Consider the following 26,303-nt stretch of genomic DNA (forward strand, 5'->3'; position numbering starts at 1 on the left):
ACCCATATAGAAATCTGAGATATAGCAATATATGCTAATTTATGACACACAATTTAACATATTTTCTATTTATTATACTTGGATTATCTTATATGCAAGCAGTGTTAAATATTTTTTAAATACCTATAAGTTAGGTATTATAATGTTAAATACCTATAAATCGCATGTCTTTGCCAATGACTGTAAAAATTAGCTGTAGGTGACGCGGGTAAAAGGTGGTAAACTACAAACATGGCGGACTCGCGCGACCAACAGTAAGAGTGTAAATCGGTAAAAATATTTGAATACTGGAAACTATTGAAACAACGTTTATCACGTTGTATTTTATCAGGAACAACAATGTAAACTTTATAAAAGATGTGTTTGGCCGATTATGTCTGAATGAAAAATGATCCTGCTGCCGAGGATGACGTGAGGAGATGATTGACAGGTCTCGTAACTAGGCAACATAACGGTCCGTTAATAAGGAATAACGGTAGTTTGTCCGAAAGCTTGCGTTACACACTCAAAAGTACGGTTTTTTTAAGTAAGTTCATACTCTAAGGATTTCGTATAATAACGTTAGGTCTTACCTCATCTGGGACGTGTTTTTCTCTCACTTCTTGACCGGAATAATCACGATGATCCTCGGTGACGGTAGCTGTTCAGAGCCGCGTACTCGCGAGAGTCTCAACGGCGGCCAATAACGGAATATTGGATAAATCTAGCGAACAAAGCAGTGATTTGATACTCCAAGAGGACATTTCTGCGATTACTGACACACTTCTCTTGTCTACTGACAGTGAAATGTCTGCTTACTCAAAGATGCACATTGTCCTTTCACCTTTGGAACTTCCGGTCACCAATCTTCATCTCGACAACAGGTAAGCACTTTTTAATTAACACACGTTAAGAGCACAGAATCTTTGGTTAAATATGTTATATTAGATTCTATGCTCTTTGGCATATTGGAGAGTGATGATTTATGTCAAGAGGGAAGTTGTTACATCACTTGTTTCTAGAAACCCATATTAGAAATTGGTTATGTCACCACATAACGGTTACTTTTGAAGAGCCTCCATTTTACCCATCCATCTGAAAATGAGTATGTTCCTTCATTTCTCAGTGAATATAGGCAGTGTAATTAGGTGCATTTTAAGAAAATAGATTTATTAAACAGTTATATATTACAATAATATTTTAGTCACTGAACATATTTAGAAAATGGAAAGATAATACAATCAAATTCAAGCAAACTATTGCAAAAATATGCAAATATTTGCTTGATTTTTCCTCTTTTTAAAATTTGTATTTAATATTTTTATCCAAAGAAGAGAGACACATAGCATGAGGCAAGTATATTTGAGCTCTGAAAACAGTGTTTTGCCTTTCAAAGTAAATTTTATATGATCAATTGTTGAATCTAAGTTATTATAGGCAAGTTAGAGAATTTCATATATGTTGTAGTAAGTTACTTTAATCAGGCCCGTAGCCAGCCTGGTGAAAGAGGTGGTTGCTTTTCCCAAAAAAGTGAACCTTTTTGCAGTTAATCGCCTCATTTTCTATTTATTTATTAGGCTTAAATACTGCCTTTTGAGACATTTTCAGCACTGTTTATTGCTGGATTAGCTTGTCGGATGGTCATCATACCACACTCTTTGATGTGTAAAACTATTTCCAAAAGATTTAGAGTAAGAAATATGAAGAAAAATACACAAATTTAATACATCCTATATCATTAGAAAAAAAATGATCTGTTAAAGTTTTAAATTATTGGCCTAATGTCATTTATAAGGCAAATATACTGAGCAGCACATTCAACTTTCCTCAGTCTGAATTTGAGAGGGGTCTGGATGCTGACCATGTGCAGTGCAATCTGAGCTGCATCCAATGCTATTTTATGCGCTCACCTAACCCCACCCGTCACCGTGACGTCACTCACTCCATTGAGTCCACATTGTCTGACATTGCATCGCTGATTGATGCAATCTCAGCTTGCCTCATAAAGGCTGCATCCAGATAACATTTCAGAATTTGGCCATTTGAATATTGAATAATTAAAACATCATTTATTCATTTCCTTTTCAGCTTAGTCCCTTTATTAACCTTCCAGCTGCAACTCATCATTGGGAAACACCCATCACACAAATACACTACGGCCAATTTAGCTTACCAAATTCACCTGTACCGCATGTGTTTGGACTTGTGGGGGAAACCAGAGCACTTGGAGGAAACCCACACCAACACAGGGAGAACATGCAAATTAATTTTGCATCAAAAAAGCATTTTGATATTGGTAAAGGTGTTTGCAACTTTTGCAAAGCATCAAATCGCCATCAAATTAGCTTTTAAAACATGTGCATGACTGCAGAAATTATTACTCTTTTATATTGTGCATGTCTGTTATCATACAGGAATTGTACTAAAGCTGGGTCGGTACCTAAAATAGTACGTGTTTGTACTTTTATTTTAGAGTGAAGATTGCATAAGATATAAATATCTTATGAGCCTTTTTAGGCTCATTTAAGACGAAATTAGTTGTGTTTGAAAAAAAAAACACCAAGATCGACATCTTTAGATATTATTATTATTAATTATGTGTATATGTCGCACCCAAAACCCAGACTTTTGCTCCACTTCAAATCGCGTGTACAGAATCTGTTTGTTTATCACTATGGAGAGCGTCAGCTGACAATCATGCAGGATGGGAGGGGAGACATTTTGGAATGAAAACTCCAACAGAACAGCAGCAAATTATAAGTCTGTAAAATAAACTATTATAAGTGGTGATGATTGTGAAAGTGTTGCATTGTCATCTTTCAGGTTGTATCTCAGCTTTAATGCGCTTTTTAAATAAATAAAAGCAGCTTGCCATCGCGACAGCAATAAGATCCAATGCAGTTACGCTCTCCAATAAGATCCGCTTTCACTCCAAAATGGCGGAATCCAGGGCTGTTGCTGGGCGCTGCTGTTGAAATGGAACGTTCAATTGAGTGTCGCCTTTTAGTCATTCTAAGCTCTTTGTTTTGCCCAAAAAGTATCCAAAACCCACCGAAATGCAAAAATACCCAACCAGTCTTCTGTATTCACGAAAATCACGTCAGTGACAAATTAAGCAGGAAATGTCAGATTGTACGCATGTCTCAAACACAATAACTCAACATCAGAATTATCATCAGCAGCATTAATGAGCAGGACAAATCTAAAGTAGGTTCAAGTCCACCATTCCAAGTCTATACACAATTTAGCATTTTAACCAACAGTACCGCTACACAGGGGCGCAACTGCACATTTACTGAGGGGTATGCGAGTTCAAGTTTTGCGCCTCCCCCCCACCCCCTATATTAATTTCCTCATCAACATGTCGAAGTTCTGAACGCAACTGAAATAGTATGAAGTAGTAAAAGTATAATTACATTAAGCATGTTAAGTCACAAAGAATTACATTTCATCCCAACCCAAATTTCTTCTTAATTCCATTTTCCTCACCAAATGATTATAGCACCTTGACATGTCTTGTTTTTGTTTCTTTTTGTACATTTGTCAAAACAAAATGAAAGATATGGGAGTCGTAAAGGGCAAAAGAACTTAAAAATGCAATAACTTCTCACATGCATATGTGAGAGGTGTAAGGTCTGTCTTCACATGAACAATTGACTGAAACTGCAATCACACCTTTTTACAAAGTGAAATAAAAAGACTGTACAATGTTTAGTTTAAAAAAATAGAGACAAACTGCCTGAAATGTTTTATTTGATAAAAATGTTATAGGCAAACTTTTTGGGAACTAAATTGAACTAGTTTTGAGCAGAAAAAGTTACCAAAAGGCCTGATGTATCAATATGATACATAATTAATTTATAAAAAAACATGTATAGGGTATAAAAATGGATCTTGATGGGATTAATAAACATTACAGTTCCAAAAAAATTTAATATTCTGACTATAGTTTTAACAGGGTTAAAAATCATTATAATTAGATATCTAAAATTTTTATAGGGGAATTTTTTAATCCATGTATTATTTTCTATTTTGCCTAAAATAAATTCAGTATAGTCCCACACGGATTCTGCGTGCGCAGACATCTGCAGTTTTCTACAGATTTTTAGCCCATCATTGAATCTATTTGTGTAAATTTGTGTACATTTCTATTTACTCAGTATTCAAATTCATTTCACTAATATTATTGTGATATAATAATAGTAATATTAAAATGTTCATATGATTTATTTACAATACAGTTGGTAAAGTAGTATTTTCTGCCTGTAATTCTCAGCAGAAATAGCAAAAAATGTTTGCAGATTCTGTCTGGCCCTAATATTAAGGTTTTAAACATACATTTTGTGTGATCCCTCTTATTTTTTGCTAAATAATCAATTAATAATAGAATGTTTCAAATTACTCAAACCTTTTGAGCTCAACTGTAAGTATGATTTGACAGTTTATTTTGATAAAACTTTTACATAAACTTTACACTTGGATGTGTGACTGCATGTTGTTTTAAATGATTTTGAATTAAAATGTGTGTGCCAACGAATGGAATTCATACCTACAAACTCTCTCGTTTTTGCCATATTAATTCTACCATATTTTACCATTCTATCCGCTGTCTTCCATGTGTGTTTTTCCAGTATTTCTCCCGCATTTGTAATGTTTCTATGAAAAGTGAAAGTAGCAGCTGCACAGAGCCGATCTCAAATGTGATGCAAGAACTGTTTAAGATAATTAAGCTTTCACATTATTTTGATTGACAGCACTTTGAAATTAATGTAAAAACGGCCGCATTCACATCCTTTCCAGTAAAGCTTTATGCGTCTTTTGCCGCCCTTATGCAGCCTCTGAATCAGTTTAACGGTGCTGAGTGACGGACGCGCTCCATAGTGATAAAGACGGCTTCTATACACGCGATTTGAAGATGAATGAGAGCGGATACTTTAAGATTCAGGTGTGTAAATAGAAAAAAATATACACAATGTGATGGGGCGACGTATGGGCTTGGCACTACATTTCCCATAAGTCCGTAGCAGAGCGTAACGTAGCGTAATAGGTGTCAGTACGCGCTATAAATAGACGCACAACAGCATAGCGTGCTTTTGGTTGTCATTCATTGAGGCTACAAACAAGTGGGTATCAAGCAGGTAATTTGTTCTCTAACTATTATAGTAATTGTGACTTTGCTTGTTCATTGTGTCAGGAGAGCTGTTTGTTTATTTGATGTCATCATTTCAAGTTTGATTGCATGCATTTAGAACAATATGTTGTTAGATCAGCTCTGTGTAGCGGAGGATATAAAGTGCCCTCACGCATGGGATTTATTGCGAGGTAGGAAATGCGAGAAGAAAGGCGGGGTAAACAGTTACTTTATTGTGTTGTGTTTCAGAATCCCACCCGTGTTAATGGTGATTGGCCTGGTGACACAGTCGGCAGATTTTAACTGATATGCTACTTGTGTGAATTACATTCAAAAGGTAAAAGGAACTTAAAATGCTACATTAATATTTACTATTACATAATGTGATTATTTAAATAAAATGGTTTTATAGGTTCTCTAAGAAGAAACTCTGGGTTGGGTTTTAATTCCTTTCGGTTAGGTCCAGTTATGTAAGGTATTTGAATTTTATCCAAAGCCATTTTAATGCAGATTCAATATTCACAAATATTTATTAAGTCGTTTTTGTGTTACAGGACTAGCACGACTATTGTTACTATTTTTGTTTGTTGATTTAGGTGAAAGGCCCTGTTTGTTGTGTGCTGTGTACAAATATTATTGTAACTTTTTCTTTGGTTTGTTTTGTTACTCTTGTGTGTTAAAGGGCAGCCGCTCGTCTCCTCCGTGGGTGTGACTGGCACTGGTGAGGTGGTGGGACCCTTTAATGGTTTGTGGTGATTTGTGTATATTTTTGGAGTGCTGTGGTTGCTGTAGTGTGATTGCTGTGCTACTGGGAGTTAAGAGCTTCTCATCTGTTGCATCTTCTCACACTTCGTCCTGCCCCGTTGTAGGCCTGAGGTTTGCCCTGAATGTTTTGTTATTTTGTGTTGCTTACTTTAGCATTCTCTTTTTTAAATTGAAATTGCCCCATTTATGCAATGTTTTAACGAGTAACTGGTTTTGTACTTTATAATAAAAACTGTTTGAATGAGTCATAGAGTTCTGATTAAGTTTTGTGGCTATTATTCACTCATCATTATCTGATGGGTTACAACAATAATATGTAAACATGTTTTATTTGAAACACAAGTAATATTATCTTAAATTAGCATAAACAAAACAAGTGTTTTCATTGCATTCTTAAAGTCAGACTCGCACCTCTGTTATGAAACAAAACAGAGGATCAAACTAAATTCTTTTGTTGCTCTTTAGTAAATAACTATAGTAACTGTAATCAATATTTAAATGCAGTAAATAAAAATGTTCTCTTTTGAAGCTGACGGTCCATGAATTTACGACAAAAGCCTTCACCATAAAGTTAACTTTACACCAGCTTATCATGGCTTTAGCCTATAGAAATATAGTGTTTTTCGCATACTATACAGGATGCAAATATGCGATTTCGGACGCAGTTCAGGTGTGGCCGTGCGTCACTGTCCCCCTGCCTGGACAAAACCACCTTGTCTGCATTTATGTTAAGTAAAAGCCCATGCATGCAGTGACTGAGTGGCGATAATGAATAATTAATGATATGGCAGCCCGTTGCTCCCAAAAACGGAAGTTGATTAAAAGTGTGGTAATATTAAGCTTAAGCTTACCAATTCCTTATTATCCAATTTGTCATGGCAGTTTTTATTTTAAGGCATTGTTTGTTCTCTTTTTGTTTTCTATTTTGCACTCCACGTCTCTTTACTCTTCTCTCCATTTTGAACATGTGACTGTAACCGAGCAACGGATCAATCAAATGGTCAATGAAGAGGGAGGGGTGGTATAATTTTTTTATTCAATAAAATACAATTTTGTATTTATATAAAATGCAGGATAAACATTTTTAACCAAAAATATGCATTTATTTTGTTTAATATGTATAATAATATGTATAATTTCAAAAATAGTTTTGGCACAATAGCGCCCCCCCATGTGTGGCGCCCCTATGCGCCGCATATACTGCATACCCCCTTTTTGCGCCACTGCCGCTACACAAAGCCTATTGCTGTTTTACCACATGTTTGAGAACAATAATAATAGCCCACTCACATTAATCTTTATTTTACATCTACAGAATCCTGATCTTTATTTTAGGCAAAAATAAAAATAAAAATCACGATTCTCATTTTAGAATCATGCAGCTCTACTCTCGGATTAGTTTTGAGGAGTGAAATGATACTGGATCGTTTCAAATCCTCAATAATCAAATCCAGCTAACGGAGTAATCCACGTACGAAGAACAGACCCCAGATCTTCATCACACACTCTGTGAATGTTTGGGTTTTCCCTCATCAGTGTGCAGTATTTCAGCAGTGTTCACTCAGTGGACGACCCACGACTCTCACTGCAGTAAAGGGGATTTGATCATGATGTAAAAGCTGTGTGTTTTGTGGTGTAAAAACAGTGTTATAGCTGACAGCTCAAAATTGACCCTTATATGTTCAGCCTTCTTGAAAATATAATTCATTTTCCTAATGTTGATGTAACGGAGTAAATAAGTGTGTTAAATTAATGCCTAAATGGGGACAGCGCCCTCTAGAGTGCGCGTGATGTAATAAGCGCGTGGAGTAGAGACCGCCCACAGCAGAGTTAACGAAGCATTGCTGTGGGTAAGTTGACGTTTCTCCCGGGTGGAAAATGACCATTAATAAGTGTTTAAAACACATAAATATTAGCTTTAATGTGACTTAATGTTTCAATGAATATGTTGGGACACTGTTGAGTTGTGTTTGGCGTCGAGTGTGCTGCTCAATCTTGAGTTTATAACGTGTTTATATAACGAGGCCTGATTGAAATCAATTTGTCTTGTTTCATTTAGAGGTGGCCATTTTCTTTATGAACCAGCAACCATTCACACGCGCTGTCTGTCTCCATTCTACAGGTATGTGTTAAATGTTATTAATTGTAATTCTTTCTCTTCTTATTCAAAACGAGTTTCTAGAAGTCTCCATTAGGTGGGGAAGTTTCCTTACTTTTGGAGTTGAATAGAGTGGAGGAACTATGACGTCACTTTGTAGGCTAATCGGCTGCTAGCATAAAACTGGTTCCCTCGTGAAAATCCCTATAGGATTTTCCCATAGGGTTTTCGAAGATTGCGAATAATACGCTCTGTGTTCAAACACTGTTCATTACACTTACACGTTTTGTTCAGCCGGATAATTGTCACACGAAAATATAACATTGAGCACTTTTGGATCTTAAATGCAAACGCAAGACTTGAAAAGCTAACATTAGGCTATAAACGGACTACAGCGCCCTCGGGGCGCTCGTCAGTGACGTCAGCCCCACCCTACTACTGACGACTTATCAAGCTTATTTTTAGAAATAACGTCCATGACAAAGAGGTTATCTCTCAGTATATTATATTGTAATCCACGCTATATATTATAAACTAATAAATACGCAAACACACATAGACCTTTGTGCCTTTTGGATAGTTTTTACATGGGAAATACATGTTTTGCTTTGCGGTTGTTCTAAAAGTTTAAAAAATGTGTATAAATGTGCCTATATAGTATTATTATGAGGCATATTTAAATAAGTGTATCGCTCGCGTGCACACAGCCCGCTTACCTTAACAGACGACGGCGTGAGGAGGAACAAGTCTATCAAATGCCTGCAGGTTTCATCATCATGGACACAGAACAACATTCAATATTCCTTTTTTGTCACGAAGTACAGCGAAAAACAGCCCAATACAGTCACATCTGCTATACGTTTTATGGAGGAGTGTAAATATTGCAGTTATGACAGAGTTAAATGTGTTGATGAAGAAAAAAAGACGAGAAATCACTTGATCACGTTAAAATGACAGTTAACATGCATGTATTTTTACACATTTATTCACACGTTTGCATTACTGAGAGCAGGAAAGAAACTGAGCAGTATCTTCATATTATCGTTTAATTAAAATGAATGATCAACAAATGAATCTGTCTCGACAGCCTTTACATGTGAAGGAATTATCTACACACAATCTGAATTCTCAATTAGAATAATACAACAAACTATAAAATACTATTCTGAAAATACTTAAATCACAGACAAATCCAAACGCCCAAGCGAGCTGCGCTCCAGACCAGATCAGCTCGATGACGTATAATGCCCCCGACGCCGCCTGTAGTCTCATTTAGCAACTTGATAGCAACCGTCTTTTTAAAGAAGCATAATCGATTTAAAAGTTGAAGAGTGTGCTGTAACTGATGTGTTTTATGTCGTAGAACAAAACGTGAAAGTATATTGAGTTGGTGTTAGCCACGGACCTTATTTGAGCGATTTTACTGAAACCCCATTCAAAAAACCCATTGACTTTGGGACGAGGGAACCGGAAGTGCTAAAATGCTAACTCGCTTCCGGGTTTTTGCATACAAATTGACGTCATAGTTCCTCTACTCTATTGTAGTGCTCTGTTACACTCGGTGATTGTAACGTAGACTAACCATGTTCCGTACACTTTTCGCTATTCAGCGCACTCAAACGACCACTCCTCCGTCACTGAAGGCCAGGTTAGCTTGCTTGTGTGTTCATTCTCTGTGGGAATACCTATTGCACAATCCAAATCTTGATTGATGTCTTTTGGACCAGTAGTTTTTGAGAAAATATGGGATAAGTACCGCCTTCGCATGTGTACGGAAAATAATTATTAACGGTGTTCCGTACACTACTAAAATAGTGTTCCGTACAGGGCGCACAACTTTAATGTACTGTCAAAAATGGGCATTGTTTGAAGTCTTATTAAAATCTTATGTCAGAATATACTGTTATTGTGTTTAACTTGAAGTTAATGATATATTAAATAACTCTTTTATGAAAGTTTGAAATGAAATAGCTTCAAAATCATTTACTTTTTATATCATCATTATTATTTTATTACAGCATGACAATTTAAAATATTAAAACATTAAATTCATGCTAACTTGACTTACCTTTTATGTGTATAAACATCATCACTGCACAAAGATGATCCAAACAGCGTTTGCAGCCTGTCTCTCAGGCTCTCTCTGGCGGAGAGCTGCGACACACGGTCATCTCCCAGAACTGACGTTTAAATATCCCCATTCCAAAGCATTTATTCAACAAAAGATAAGTTATTTAACAATTTGTGATAACATAATATTCATTTCATAAAGACTGCAATACCGTGTGATGCATAAATTAAATGCAAAAGCATATTGTCGTAGCTTTGAATGTCTCCCCTCCCAGGCGACACACACACTTTAAGCTTGCTAAACACTATTTTCAAGCGCATTAGGTGGACGTAGCAAACTTACTGAATTTACTCGGAAACATATAGTAGGACGGTCTCTGTTGTGGTTGGGGCTGAAAGAGTGAGAATTAAAGATTGCACAGATATATAGCTTGCCTACGACCCATAAGTATTTATTCAGAGTTCAGCGTTAAAAGGTAATCTGTACGGAACATTGTTGTGTACGAAATATGGTTAGTCTACGTTACATTGAGAATTGTGATTCATTAATTTGTCATGTAAAATTCAAAGTGTGTTTTGTTTTTCATATTCTGACTTATAATTTACACTATATGATCACAAAGTTAAAAATAATTAATTGGCATATAAAAAAAATATTTAAACTGTTTTAAATAAAACAGAAGCATTGCTGTGGAAATTGTCATTTTCTTTATGAACCAGCAACTATTCACACGCGCTGTCTGTCTCCATTCTACAGTGTGCAGTAAGAAGACAGCCCAGGCAAGACCGTCACATTGGCCTCATCTTTTTGAACAGTGTTAGTTTGAGTCATCTTCTTTCCTGCTGGTGTGCTGGAACATTGTCTTGTTATGTTCGACATGATGAAATACAGCTGACTCAGTTTTTTAACCGCGCTATTGGAGATATCCTTGTATCTGGTGGGTGTTGCACTGGATCTGTCAGGAAGAGATGTGTAGTGTTGAGCAAACAGTTCAGTAATCACGATCATTACACTAAAGAAAGTTCACTGCTGAGCAATTCCAGCGTTACGGATGTGACATTTACAGTAAAAACTCAAGACATTAATGAACAGGAAGTATATGGTGACTATAATGAAGCATGTGTGCATGGAATTGCTCTGCTCCCTCCTGCAATAATCAGACTTTCCAGGGATCATGAGCTTCCCCCGTCCAAAATCAATTAGCTTGATTTGCAGAGGCGGGCCGATGACAAAGATATTACAATCATAAATATCACAATGACAAATTTCCCACCTCAAGCACTCCTGCGCTGCTTTGACAATCTGCAGGATAAGCGTACGCGCGTCTCTCTCCTCCAGGTGTTGGTGCTTCTGCAGGAAATCCTCCAATGTTCTGCCCTGGCCAAGATACTCAATCAACAACATTATTGTCTTACACACTTTCTGAAAGCAGATGCAATGAGTTAAAATAAAGCACATGACAGCAGTCCTCAGGTCAGTCTTCACACCGGCTTCCAGTTACATTCAGGATAGATTTTAAAGAAGAAACGAGTTTATTTCGCTTACCGCACTGCCATATTATTAACCCACGAGCTTTTCTGAAAACAAGACAAAGGTATTTACTTGTCCAGAAATGCTTCTTGATTTAAGAATTTAAAATTGCAAAATCAAGACGAAAATAAGAAACGAGACAAACCCTGCTGCAGCGCATCGTGCATGAAATGTGCTGAATAAATAGGCTTACCCCATCTGACAATTTCTCCTCTTTAACCAAAAACCATTCCTGGAGTTTGATGAGCAGCGGGCTGGGGGGATCTCTCGCAATCGTCATCATGGCCACTTCATTTGATAGCGGTAACGGATATCCAGGCTAAAGATAAAGTGCACATTAGCTGCATATCAACAACATGTAATCCTGTTTTTCAATATAGGGATTCAATAGGGAGAATAGACTTACCCGTTTTCTGTCTGCTTTTCTAGTGCCAAGATACACCTTGCCGTAGCAGCCAGCTCCAATTTTTTCTTTCAGGTCATACTTTTCTTCCACTGAAAGATAAAAGCAGCATGTTCATTTGAGACAGCTTCTAGTTATGCCTGAACCGACAGTATAAAAATAAAGCAATTTAACCTGTAACAGCCAACAACATAAACAAAGCCAATTTTTACTGAATTAAGTTTTTTGAAAACTTTAAATTCCAAAGCCTTTTCCCAAAATACGTCAAAATAGTTTGTCACTAAAAAATCACTTCATTTGCTAAAACAAAGAGAAAGTTGAGGCCAAATGACCCCAGTGTGTATGAAACAATGACTGTAAAAAATATGGACGACGCGACAGCCCTTTTTCCCATTGAACGCCTTGAGGGCAAAACGCCTGCTTGACGGGCACAAACTGTCGCAAAAGACTGCTGAAATTGGAGCCAGACATGCGCAGAAGGATTGTCTGATGGAGCCAGAGGAGGAGCACCGAAAATGAGCAGAGTCGAGCTTCCAATCAAACGCTTTATGTAAAATCAACTACGCCCCCCGAACTTCTCAGCATGCGTTTGCTGTCATATCAACACAAATGGATGTAATAACGTTAACAAATATGAGGGTTTTATATATTCAATCGCGCCAGCTCCAGGCCGCAGCGCATAACTTACTCGCGGCGTCGCGGGCTGATTCCGGCTCGCATGCGGCAGCACCGGCTCGCTCGGCCGCCGCATCTGGCTCGATTGACTCGGACTGGAATCGGGCAGTGAGTCCAGGCATCCGGAGTAGGTCCAGCAGAGGTAACATTAGTCAGTCTGAGCTCTAAGAGATAAGTCTCCGGCAGGCGAGGATCTAGCCGGAACTGTGTTTTGCTATCTGGGTGGCTAGGCGTGTATCAGCAAACTAATAAAGCCCGAAAAAAGCCCTGAACTTAGCGAATAAACAGTGTTCCACCAGGATCATGTATGTCAGACACTATAGTTTACTGCTGAACTCATTTTGTCATGGTAAAATAACACAGAAATCGAATAATAACATTTCAGTCTACTTCAGTCTCCTGCCGAAGCTCAGACGCCGCGCTTTGAGAAACTGTCAATCACAGCTGTCAACCACGATGACACGCCCAGCATTAAATTACTGCTAAAAACAAACTGTTTACAAAAATGAAGATCTGCACCTATTTCAGCACAATAACCAGTGCCTTAATCGACCAGAACTATCTTTCGGGACGTTTTATTGCAAGTGTAATATTTTTTTTTATTTGGGCTCAAGTCTCCTTCATTAACACGGAGGAGGCGGGCTTTATGACTTGTACTGCAGCCAGCCCCCAGGGGGCGATCTAACGGCCGAAACCTTCACTCAAACGTAGGCTTGCGGCACACTTGGTATGAAACAGCAACACAAGGGTTAAACAACATCAATCAAACATTAAAAATACATTCAAATGTAGAACCAGGAGAAGGCCCTATTCTCTGTCTACATGGCGGTCTTCTTTGTCCGGAAGGACCGGGAACATGAAACATACTTTTTTCCATTTATTAGCAGTAAATAACGCTCTCTAGGGTGTATAAATGAGTTTACTGCAGTTAATTATCTGATTTTTCGCCTTGTCTAAGTATCAAATGCAGAGTTTCTCAAAACACGTCTGCTCTGGTCTGGTGGATTCTGACATTCGCGGTGCAGAACGCGTTCATAACGTGGCGTAGGGCGAGACCAAAGATGGGATGGGGGTCATGTAGGTACAGGTCTTCAGGGTATAAAAGGTGAAGTGGCATATTAACCTTCTGTTTAGGGCACGTGATGACATTATAAAATACGCGTGGACCTTATACAAGTCTTTTGACATCTCTGCATGGGGAAAAGAGGGAAGAATAAATTTAATCACGCAAGGCCTGGCCTGATTGATATTTGACGGGTCCAACACGGCTGATTAATTTGAGGACTCTGCATCGGCCTGTAGCTCTGGTCTGAATTTACAATGTAATACGGAATCACGATGCTTTGACTCTTGTCCAGAAGTCTGCTGCTAAGAAATCGAAAGCTCCGGAGTCTAATGTTAGTTGTCATGGAAACGAGGATGTCTTGGCGGCAGTACGTGAAGTTGCTAACCTATGGAATAAAATTCTTGTTATAATTATAAAATTCACGCATCTGCAATTATGAAACCGCAAAGGAAAACGAAACATAACGTGTAACATTACTTTACAGACACGAAATACAGTTTCACCACGGACATGAACATGCATATATATGTTACCCACTCAAATTTTAAAATATTAAATATTGTTTTATTTTGACATGTAATTAAGAGTTTAATTAATTTTTTTCTATTTGTCAGAGTATATGTATTTATGTTTTATTTTCTTACCTAATGCACAACATTTGGGCATGTAAAATAAATTATAGATGTTTAAATTTACATTTAGAAGTTAATTTCTAAAAACCGGAATTGAGGTCAAGGGTGACTGACGTGACTTGCAGCCAGCTTGTGGTGAAGACAGGAGAGACACGTTTTGGCTCTCTTCTAATTTAATCCATCCTGCCAATTCTGCATAAAATTCATGTCCCAAACTGTTTTGCTGCAATAGGTAAGTTCTATGCATTTTGATTTCCTGCATATATTTTATTTTTCGATTTGTTAAGTTATATTGTATGGATGATGCAAACTGTTCATGGATCGCTGTAATTGTACAAGTTTACCGTGTTCAATGTGTTTTACTCTGTTTTATATGTATATATTTTAAACATATTGTGAACTGTTTTGTGAAAATGCTCTTAGTTGAAGTTAGCAATGTTATGTGAAGTTGTAAAGTTATGTGAAGAGTGTGACTGACGCCACTTGCACGCCAGCTTGTGGTGAAGACAGGAGAGACACGTTTTGGCTGTCTTCTAATTTAATCCATCCAATTCTGCATAAAATTCATGTCCCAAACTGTTTTGCTGCATTAGCTTATTGACACTGGACTGTTCCATGGCGCCACGGCCGCATTGGACTCGTGCAGGCAAGGGGAACGGCTCCTTGCCTTCACTCCCTGAGGATTCCTGCCAATTTGGATGGACGCATGTCATCACTCAATCGTCGAGGATTTTTGTAGGAACACATACACTGATTCACATTCACTGAACTATGTTTTACATTACATTCTGGACTTAGAAGTTTTCATATATATATCTATTGAAATTGGGACGTTTAGACAGTTAAAACTATTTCCTACTTCTGTATAGTTTTATTTTTTTTTTCTTTTCAAAAAGGGCTGAGTTGCTGTGAACATATTGTATTTTATTTACTTAATTTTGTTTGTTTTGAATACCTGAGTACGTTTTCATTAGGGCTGAAAAGCAGTTCAGATACTAAACAGAAAATTGCAATACAGCAAACTCAAAAGTATTTTCTTGTGTATGGGTATTTATTTTTATTTGAGCAGTTGGAGATTATAGTACGAGTAATATGTAAAATTTGGCCACTCACTTCATAAATATATTGTGTTGTTAAGTCAAGATATCCCAGACCCGAGATTCCAAGTAAATTGTGTTGAAATTTCATATATAATTTGGAAAGCTCAGACCCAGTAGATAATTTTCCCCTTTTCAGTTAAATCAACTTTATAGGTGGGTTACATATACACTAGATATCGCATAGAGACCCCGAACATGCGTCAGTAGCCATATTGGTACAGTGCTCCCAGGACAAATGTCATTCAACCGCACTAGTCAACACAGTGTTATTACGTGAAGATGCTGGACCTCAGCGCTGTCTACAGGTGTAGTAACGAGAAAACAAAGCACAAAGGCAGAACATTTTATAGGTAAGATTCAGTTTTTTTTACGTTTTTGTATGTTATGAACTTTTGTGCTAAACAAGTCACTTTATTGATGATAATACTGTCTCTTACTGCATTCACCATCATCAAGACAAAACAACAACTCACACTAAACGCTCTGCTTATGTTGAATAAAATCAGCAAACAATGCAAAAGAATAATAATAGTGTGTATTTGCTTAATTTTCCAATAACTTTTTGATTAATGATTTCCCACATTAAATACTGTAGTAATTTATACTAAGCAATATATTGTTTTTAAACAAAAATTTAGCAGTAGAAACAAATTAAATATTAATGATTAATAAAAAAATAAGTGAATATATAAATACACACACTAACAGCTGTGACAGTTTAGTAAAAGATAGTAGATTATAATCAGATAATCAGTTTAACTATATTATGTATTGTTTAAATGATTAACTATAGTAATTTATTTTAATGTGACACAATATTGTTTGCTTTTTATATTTTACAACAAAGTGGTTTAAACCAAGTATGATAATATTAAGATCTGAATTAGTTTATTGCACTTAATCCTACAATTAGACGGTCTATTATATTTTCTTTGTGTATGTGGACACATGAATAAAGTCATAAGTGTCTTTAACCAATTATTTTTATTTACATAATTTGAGTTCAGAAACTGCAGAGATGTTAAAATGATCGTTAAGATATAATAATGATGACTGAAATGGGAAACCATATTTGTGAAATTCAATAGGTGGAGATAATGCTCCTATAGGAGTTAGTTGGTGAGACCATGACCTCTAGCATCTGACGCCAGAGCACCTTTAGGTCAGAGGAGTGAGGTTTACCTGCACAGCACTTGCTAGCTGGCCTCCGTTACACACGCGACATGATTATGGCAGGTGGAGCTCATGAAATATTTTGAGATTGAGTTTAATTTCAGTTGAATATGAAACACTTTGAAGAGATTTTGTCTGAAACAGGTACTGTACAGACATGTTTATGATCCGTCCATGCGTGATTATAGGGATAACCAGGTGACCAATAGTTCTTGTCTAGAAATTGTAACAGCAGTGAGAAAGGAGGAACGTGTTTGTAAAAGTTTAGAAAAACCTGAAAGACAAGTTTAAAACAAAAAAAGAGGCCATGGCAAAAGTGTAGATCCATGTGGTTTTAATATTACAATATGTTTTTCCACCATTTTTAGGTTTTACAATGATGTTTGTTACAATTTTGAATTTAAAACAATTTAATAGTTACAAACTAAAATTAAGAAACAAATTATTTCTTTGATAACTGAAAAGGAATATTTGAACCTGTCAGTTTACTGTATACTAATGCCCAATTTCTAGGCTTTTGATGTCAGAATTATTCGACCCCTTTTAATTTTTTTAGTTTTTAATTATTTCCTAAATTATGTTGAACAGAGCAAGGAAATATTCACAGTATGACGGATAATATTTTTTCCTCTGGAAAAAGTCTTATTTGTTTTATTTTGGCTAAAATAAAAGCAGTTTAAACATCATTTTAAGCTCAATATTATTAGTCTGTTGCACGCGTGTGTGTGACGTGGCATCGGAGGCTTTCAACGCAGAACGCTGCTGTTTCATCACGCGTGCAACAGACTGGTCGGCATATCGGACGGCAAACGCTGGGTGCTGTGCACGCATTAAAAGACAGAAGACAGCAGATAAAGCCATTTCTACAGTTACAGACTTGGGCTCCGGATTAAAGCAAGATAAGTGACTAATCACAAATTGAACTCTTAAATATTGAGTGATTTAACTTTTATAGGTTGAAACTCTTATAACAAATGAGACTTTAATGCTTCTTTAAAGTTCTTAAAGTTCGGTTCTATTCTTGCTGCTATAACAGACCAAAACATTATTTCATCAAAAATATATAATATGATATATATATATATATATATATATATATATATATATATATATATATATATATATTTTTTTTTTTTTTTTTTTTTTTGAAAAGTTTATATAATATATAAAATATACCGGGATTTGACTGACATGAAAACTGACCAATCACAGTCGACCTTATCTAGTTTTGCGTAAAACGTAAGGACAGGACAAATGCCTTTCTGTGTTAAGCAGGTCGCACACCAGAAGTGCCGCGACATGCCGCGCACATGACAGTTTAAAGCAGGGGTCACCAAACTTGTTTCTGGAGGGCCGGTGTCCTGCAGATATTAGCTCCAACTCTAATCAAACACACCTGAATAAGCTAATCAAGGTCTTACTAGGTATACTTGAAACTTCCAGGCAGGTGTGTTGAGGCAAGTTGGAGCTAAACCCTGCAAGGACACCGGCCCTCCAGGACCGAGATTGGTGACCCCTGGTTTAAAGTGTATCACCAGACGCGCACATTCAAATGATATTTAACATGAAACTAATCAGATGGCGCTCTGTGGTGCGGCTGAAAAATGAACTGCGTCCTGAGCCGTGGCCGGGCGCCGCCGATGTGTGTATCCTGATAGAAATCTATGTTTAGAATTCTAAAATGCATGGCGCTGCATAGTGTGCGATCTGGTTCAGGACGCAGTTCAAATTTCAGCCGCGCCACAGAGCGCCATCTGATTAGTTTCATGTTAAATATCATTCGAATGTGCGCGTCTGGTGTGCGATACTTTAAACTGTCATGTGCGCGCCGTGTCGCGGCGCTTCTGGTGTGCGACCTGCTATACAGTGGCAGAAAATAACAACTTAACAGAGCTGGAATAATGTGTTTCGGGTGTTTTCACTATAGAGATGTCTATGTTATTAGCAAGAGTAATTAAACCGCAGACATCCTGCCATTTTGACGATCTACACACGGTTGGCTCGCTTCTCTCCGACGACCTGTCACTCTTCTAAAGCCTGGTTTAATACAGTCTGAATGTTATGCAGGTATTGTGCGATATTCATTTCTGCAAATGTCACGAGTGCTTTATTATAACGCGAGAGCGCAGTCATGTACGTTAATCGCTAAAACTGGATTTGTGAGCTCTTGAATAGGCTTTTTCAAATGAACTGCAAGTCCTCTCATGATCTCACCATCGCGTGTGTGTGTTCAGACTATACAATCACGATCTCTTAGAATGAGAAATTCTTTCTATAATCTTTGCTCCTTGACTAAACCTAGTCAAAAACTATCAAGTATTTAGAATTATATCGATGCATGACCGGTGACAATGCTAACGGATTTATATTTTATTTCTTTACGACAAAATAATGATGCCAGAAATGTTTCTGGAAGAGGTATTTAAGTGATTTATACATAATCGCTGTATTAAAGCATCACTTAATTGTGCAGGCATTTCAGATCAATGCAATCTGTGACATTTATCAAAATAAACAATCTTAAAACACTGCTTTGAGAAATGTAGTGTTGTCATATTGCAAATACCTCAAGTGACATAAGTCATTTGTTTTATTATTTTATTACTGACAGTGTACTTGTCTTTCTTGTAAAATAAAATATTGTATGGACAACGAGCAAATAAGAAAATCAGTGTAAAATATGTCAATAAAACCCCACATTTAAATCTTTTCCTCATGTACTTTAATTAAACCTCTCAAAGAAACTATTCCTCTCAAAAATGGACTAAAATTGTCTCTATGGCCTTAAAAGTATGTGGTGGTTTTGCCAGAGCTATTGAAAAAGATTCATACTTTGGACCATACTTTGTTAATGCAAATTCCTATATTCCTTGTGATTTAAGCAATTAAACCATTTAAATAATTGTATACTTAAAAGGGCCGTATTAAAAATCCGATTTCTTTTCAAAAGTAATTAACTAGTACTCAGAGTAGTTTTTTAAAAGAGTCATTTGTAAAATATTTGTATTATTTACTAAAACTTGTATTATTTTAGCAGTGTAATTGTATTATAACTTGAGTGCAAATATTCTGTTCATCAACAAATAAAATAAGAAAAATTCACAAGCACATTTAGTGCAGGTTTATTATATAATTAATATATCATTAATTCATTATTATATTATTATTTATAATAATAATGTTTTTTCGTATAAATCGATAGATACTGTAGTTCCTATGTAGTATTTTTATAATATGCTGAGAAGACATTTTAGGTGTTCAATACATTGCGTGTCAGTCTTGGTTTATTATATTCTTAATTATTAATAAATTATATTATATTAATGTGTTTTTTTTGGTATAAATCAATAGATAGTTCCTATGCAATGCTTTTATGGGTCGCTGAGAATACATTTCAGGTGTTCAATACGTTGCGTGTCAGTTTTGAAAATAAAAGTAGGTGCTGGAAAAAGTGCTTTAAAATCCTTGATTTTCATTAGGCTGAGTCTGTATGAACTCTGTATGAAATCAGGGTCACATTTTCATTCATGAGGTGATAGAAAATTAAGTGATGGTCAATTGTAAGCTCTCTTGGTCGTGTGATGTGTGTTGCTGAACTGTATTCAAATGTTATAAATGTAAAAACACCACATTTGTGTTTGTGAAGCAGTGTTAGCCTCAATATAAAGGTCCTTGCTGTTGCTGAGACTGAAACTGTCACTGTCAAACAATTGTCAAAAACACCCCTCAAAATATTTGCTAAGGATGCGAAAAAATGCAGAAAATCGAACCATGCAAATTAATTTTTATGACTGACGGAAGTTGCAGAGGCTGCAAACATATAAAACGTGAGGTCATATTTAGTATATATATATATAAACACATAAACTAGTCAGAATATAGGCTACAGTTGACTCTTTCCTTTAGTTTTTGTGAAATACACGCACAGACACACACAGACATGCTGCGGATGGGTGGGGGTCAACTACTACAATGAACCAACTTTGGGGGGGCCCAGCTTGCAAAAGGTTGAGAACACCTGGTTTATAGCAAGCGTCATGTTTAGTTAGATTGTGTTTGTCATATACAGTCAGCCTATAGGTCTGTTATTTTTACTAAAGAAGATTTATTATTTGAGTTTATCACCAGAGCTATAGAAACTGTATTATGCTTAGAAAAAAAAAAAACAGCACAGTATCAGGTCTGTGTTAATCAATTCTCAGAATTTTTGGTATCGAGATCGGATCGGTTCCAAAAAAAATGGTATCGGTGCATCCCTAGAAAAAAATAAAGGTACACAAACTGCCATGATGTTTCAAGGGGTTAAAAGAGAACATGGTTGTATTTTTGAGTGCAATATGTACACTTTAGGTTTTGGTTTTAAGATACTAATGTGGAGCTTTACATACAAACACAAACTTTGAAAAGCCCCAGCTTTAGCACAATTACTGAGAGTGTATTAGCGTCTCATCATCATCATCATCAAAAAAAGAAGAAAAAAGAACATACCTGAAGACTTGCGTAACAAACATCCACCACAGATGTTGGCCAGTTTTAGAAACAATTTCACAAGTATATCTGAAAGCTTGAACAGTTCAATTATATTAATAATACATTATAATTTTGGAACAAATACAGAAATACAAAATAACAGGGCATGGAACTTTAATCATACCTCTGATTGGGGGAAATTTTCTTGTACTTTTATTTAATTGCCGTCTTCCAAGTCCATAGTGAGATGTAGTTCTGCCTCTCCTTTTGGTGTTTTTCATGTTTGTCCAGCAGGTAAATATACATTAATAAGCGTTTACATTGCCACTTATATGGTGCAAAACAGCTTTTCCCTCTACGCTCCTCTCGGAAAAACCCAGGAAATGACCTACAAATATTTTCTCATTAGTGTAGGAACAATTTCTATTAGAGAAAAAAACACATTAGATTCTTCTACACATACAGTCATCCACTGAATCTCACACCTCATTTCTTGCTGAACTGACTGGCTCTGGAAACTTGATGTTGTCCTCTCTCTCTCTGCTCTCCCCGCTGTGTTGAATTAATCTCTCTTAGTTGGTTTGTGTTCTCTGGTGATCTTAGGGTGTTGGTGAGCCTCGACACCAGGCTTTGTGCAGCAGATATTATTTCTCCAAATGGAACCTGATAAACATTAACATAAAATTAAGTCATACAGAATTATGATTGACAATGGTTAAAGAGGGTAGACCGACCGACCGATTGATTGATTGATTTTATTTAGGTTTTAATGCCATATCAGCAGCATTGGCTATATTCATGGCAAAAAATATGTACTAAATATACAATTTATAATCATATCATATCAGTTAGTATATCAGTTAGCATGATGATGCTCATTGCAGTTAGCAAACAATCTTAGCAAACATACATTTTAAAATAACAACAAAAAACATACAAGTAGCAAGCAACAACACTGAAAACAGTCATATACAATCCTTTAGTTTGATTAAAGATAAATATTGTAAAACACCTTTTCAAACAGCTCACTTCAAATATTTCCAGAATAAAAACATTCTCCAATATCATTTAAAAACACAATGTGATATTAGAGAACGTTTTTATTCGGGAAATATTTTAAACATATTAAAATGTTTTATCGGTAAAATATTTTTACACAAGTCACCAATAGGTATTTCTTCCCCTTTTCATAAATATGCGAGTGTAAGCCTTGAGTGTCTGATGCTACATCTTGTATGACAACCTGGTCATGTCTATTTTCAAAACGGTAATTATTCCTTTCATTAATTATGGATTCACTTCATACCATGTGTTTTTCCTACATTCATCCCATTCCATCTGCCATTTCCCATTAAAATACAGATTTAAAACAGGTTTAACATCAGACACAGGAAGTTTACATTCTGTTATCTCCAACTTCTATCTACCTTAGCTGCTTTATCTGCACGCTCATTTCCAACTAATCCCATATGACCAGCCTGGTATCCAGCAGAAAATAATATCAAAGTCTTTAGTCTTTAAAAGGTCCACTTTTTCTATTATGCTAAAAATCTTAGTATGATCAGTTTTCATAGATTCAAGTGCTTGTAAGCAGGACATAATCTGAGCTAATTAAAAACAGACAGACAGATAGATATTGGGCATTTTTCTAATACTAAGAAACGAGTCTTATGTTGAGCAGGTAGATTTGAGGGAATAGTCACTATATGAGACAAAATATACTTTTTTTGTCTATTTGCTCAAATTATTTAAGTTAGGTTACTCTACTTTAGATAAGAATTCTCTTCATAAAGACTTTGTAAATTACTATAAATATATAAAAACGTCATTTCTGCTTAGTAATGTGGATTGCTAACTTAAAGATAAAATAAAAACTTATATCTGAACATATAATCTTCTCTCATAAATCAATGAGGAGCTTAATTATTCAGCTTTCAGATGAAATACGAGTGTTTAAATGACTGCCCCTCATGATTTACGCCCATGGGTCCGGGTCACTTATTTAACCAATTGCTAATCTGCACAGACTTTATTACATTATTCAATATATTTTCCCACTCATTCGGTGATAATAAGATAAATTAACGTAGATCTCAAGTTTTTTAAATAATTGATGGATTTGATTCAGTGTCATAAAAATAAGCAAAAACCCTCAAAAATTTAACTTGCCTTTTGCTGATATCTACTTTATAATAGATCAATAGTCTATCTGGCTTTCAAAAACACTTAATCAACAGATGCCATGTTATAGTTAAACACCGTTAAGTGATTCACTGAGAAGTTCTGCGCTCGCTGCCTGTCAAGTTCACTTACGTTATGCTAACTTAGCTTGCTATCCTCGGCCCGATCTTAATTTTGATTCTGTAAAATGTCTAAGAAACACAGCGAAAATGGACCTCATTGAATCTCAACCTTTATTACAGCTCATGGAGGACATTTCTCAAAGAGGGATTAACAAAAGTCTTACCTGAGACGGTGTGTGGGAGTTGCACAGACATTTTGTTCGGCGGGCTTTCTTCAGTTAGGATTTAGGATCTCATCACGCAAGCGCACTGTTGTGATCGATGACTCTGGCTCGTTTATTAATGCCTGTGACCGCGGTGATGTGTTTTGACAGTGGAGTGTCGCTGTTTGATTCGTACTCTTCGTGTCCGTGGTGAAACTGTATTTTTCACCAGAACTGTATGGTTCTGGTACATTTGAATGTATTTTTAATGTTTGATTGATGTTGTTTAACCCTTGTGTTGCTGTTTCATACACACTGGGGTCATTTTGAGACCTCAACTTTCTCTCTGTTTCAGCAAATGAAGTGATTTTTTAGTGACAAACTATTTTGACGTATTTTGGGAAAAGACTTTGGAATTTAAAGTTTAAAAAAAATTAATTTAGTGAAAATTGGCTTTGTTTATGCTGTTGGCTGTTACAGGTTAAATTGCTTTATTTTTATACTGTCGGTTCAGGCATAACTAGAAGCTGTCTCAAATGAACATGCTGTTTTTAAAAGTAATTGGAGCTGGCTGCTCCGGCAAGGTCTATCTTGGCACGGAAAAGCGGACGGACAACAGGTAAGTCTATTCTCCCTAGTCCAGTTTAGAGGACATCAACTTTGGAGAAATCATGTTTGATTGCTCACTCATGTTTTATTCTAATTTTCATCCACAGTTTGCCATCAAGTTGACTTATTTCTTAGCTGACAACAATGTGGTAAGTCTGAAAACATCATCCGTGATTCATATTTGAAGCATCACAAAATACTCTTAATAGATGAGTCTGTCTGCGGCTGTGGTTATACAAGTCTGTTGAGTTTTGATGCAGAAAATTCAACTCTGCAGTTTAACAGTGACTATATATATATATATATATATATATATATATATATATATATATATATATATATATATATATATATATTGTCAGCTTCGAATTATCGGGTTCTATCTGACATTTTTGTCAAAATTGAGTTATTAACATTTTCTTATTAAATGACAACTTATTTACATTATGGGATTTTTTATAAGTTGTTTTTTAAACTTGTTTTAAGACTTTATTTTAAAAAACATGTTACACACGTACTGTTTGCTATGGAATGCAAGATCTTTGAAGCTCAATATCTCAATATCATTCAGAACGCAGATATATATATATATATATATATATATATATATATATATATATATATTCAACAGTAATATGTTATGAAAAGTGGGCACAGTGGTACATCAGGATATGTAGAACAATAATCTGGTGGAGTTGGCAGAAAACAATTTGATGTTATTTTTTTATGATTTTTCTAATATGACCATAAAGTAAAAAACACTGTATTTTTCATGATTTTAGCGCACTGTTATTAAAATATTCAACAGTAATATGTTATGAAAAGTGGGCACAGTGGTACATCAGGACACGTAGAACAATAATTTGGTGGAGTTGGCAGAAAACAGTTAGATTTTATTTTTTAATGATTTTTTCTAATATGACCATACAGTAAAAACACTGTATTTTCCATGATTTTTATATTTTACATGCTTTTGATATTACTTATATATTTATATTTAAGTAGGGAAAATAAACATTTGTACAATAATATTTTTTTTATTAATTTAGCAACATTCCACATGAAAAGGGGGAAAATATTTACTAAAAATACAAATAAACCAATAAAACAGTCATACTTACACAGTGAACACCTAAATAGATTGTAAATATGAAAAGGAGTGTTAATAGTCATGACAGCTGGGTAATGACTTTAATACTGTTAATTATGTTTTAAACTAGCAAATAAAACACAATTACAGCAAAACAAAGGAATAATAGCATAGCCTACATGCAAAGTCATGATAATTATTTACCCAAATATGAATAAAAGAGACGATTTTTGATTATCATTTGAATTCATTCACACAAAATAAAGTGAAACAAGATTATAAAACTGCAGCGCATTAAACACACGCGTCTTTAATCTACCGCGAAACACCGAGTAGACGCGCACCTCAATTTAAAGCACAGATAGTGTGATCGTCTCTCTCTGAACCGCAGATGGCGTGACCGCAGTGATTTGTCCATAACTATAAATCAAGCAGAGGCCAGTGATTTTTAGTTTTCAGTAGGGCTGGACGATATGGCAAAAATTTATATCACGATATATTTCTTAATTTCGGTCGATACGATATAATTCCCATATCGATATGAACAATATTAAAAAGACATGAAAAAACTACCAAGAACGCACACAATAGATGTCTGTACCTACAAATGTCTGCAAACTGAATTTGCAAAGTGTTTAATACCTCCAGGCTCTTAACTTTTCTTAAGATAAAGTACAAAAATGTTTATTTTATTGTTTACAATGTAGACTGTGTCAAAGCAGCTTCACATAAATGGTCATAGTAATTGGAACAGAGTAGTTCAATTTTTAGTGTTTAAGTTCAGTTCAGTTTAGCTCAGTTCAGTGTGGTTTAAGGTCATTACAGAGACTCCAAACACTGAAGAGCAAATTCATCGATGCGTAGCTCTACCGAACATGAACCATGCAAGCCAGTAGCAACAGCAGAGAGGGAAAAAAATTTCACCGATAGGAGAGTGAAGAAATAATTATAACACTATGATCTTCTATGTGAAGCTGCTTTGACACAATTTCCATTGTAAAAGCGCTGTAGAATTAAAGATGATTTGAATTAAATATATTTATATGCAAATAAAACCACCACACA

The 26,303-nt window shown here is 35.7% G+C and overlaps 1 protein-coding gene and 2 long non-coding RNA genes across 11 annotated transcripts in view; 1 reads left to right on the forward strand and 2 right to left on the reverse strand.

Annotated features, from left to right (window-relative positions):
- Positions 1–777, reverse strand: part of wdtc1 (WD and tetratricopeptide repeats 1) — a 30,992-nt gene extending 30,215 nt beyond the window's left edge. For both annotated transcript variants that reach the window (XM_087286144.1, XM_087286142.1), the window contains exon 1: positions 573–777. The gene's annotated coding sequence lies outside the window, so the exon portion shown is untranslated. The remainder of the gene's footprint in view (positions 1–572) is intronic.
- Positions 414–15,382, forward strand: LOC101883215 (uncharacterized). Of its 8 annotated transcripts, none has more exons than XR_015512237.1 (6): positions 5,075–5,117; positions 5,360–5,447; positions 5,793–5,986; positions 7,935–7,997; positions 10,801–12,333; positions 13,391–15,382. It is a non-coding gene; the product is annotated as an uncharacterized LOC101883215 (long non-coding RNA). The 8 variants fall into 8 exon arrangements; XR_015512240.1 differs by having other exon boundaries at positions 5,075–5,102; XR_015512244.1 differs by lacking the exon at positions 13,391–15,382 and adding an exon at positions 5,523–5,585 and having other exon boundaries at positions 5,793–5,855; positions 10,801–10,893.
- LOC137488001 (uncharacterized) lies at positions 9,001–23,822 on the reverse strand. The gene is made up of 8 exons (XR_015512233.1): positions 23,561–23,822; positions 21,579–21,756; positions 21,278–21,481; positions 21,112–21,187; positions 11,981–12,069; positions 11,768–11,893; positions 11,318–11,621; positions 9,001–10,999 (listed from the first exon to the last, which is right to left on the reverse strand). It is a non-coding gene; the product is annotated as an uncharacterized LOC137488001 (long non-coding RNA).
- Positions 23,823–26,303: the final 2,481 nt, after the last annotated feature.

Source organism: Danio rerio, chromosome 16, assembly GCF_052040795.2.
Source record: "Danio rerio strain M-AB ecotype USA chromosome 16, GRCz13ab, whole genome shotgun sequence".
In the NCBI taxonomy this organism is placed as follows: Eukaryota; Metazoa; Chordata; class Actinopteri; order Cypriniformes; family Danionidae; genus Danio; species Danio rerio.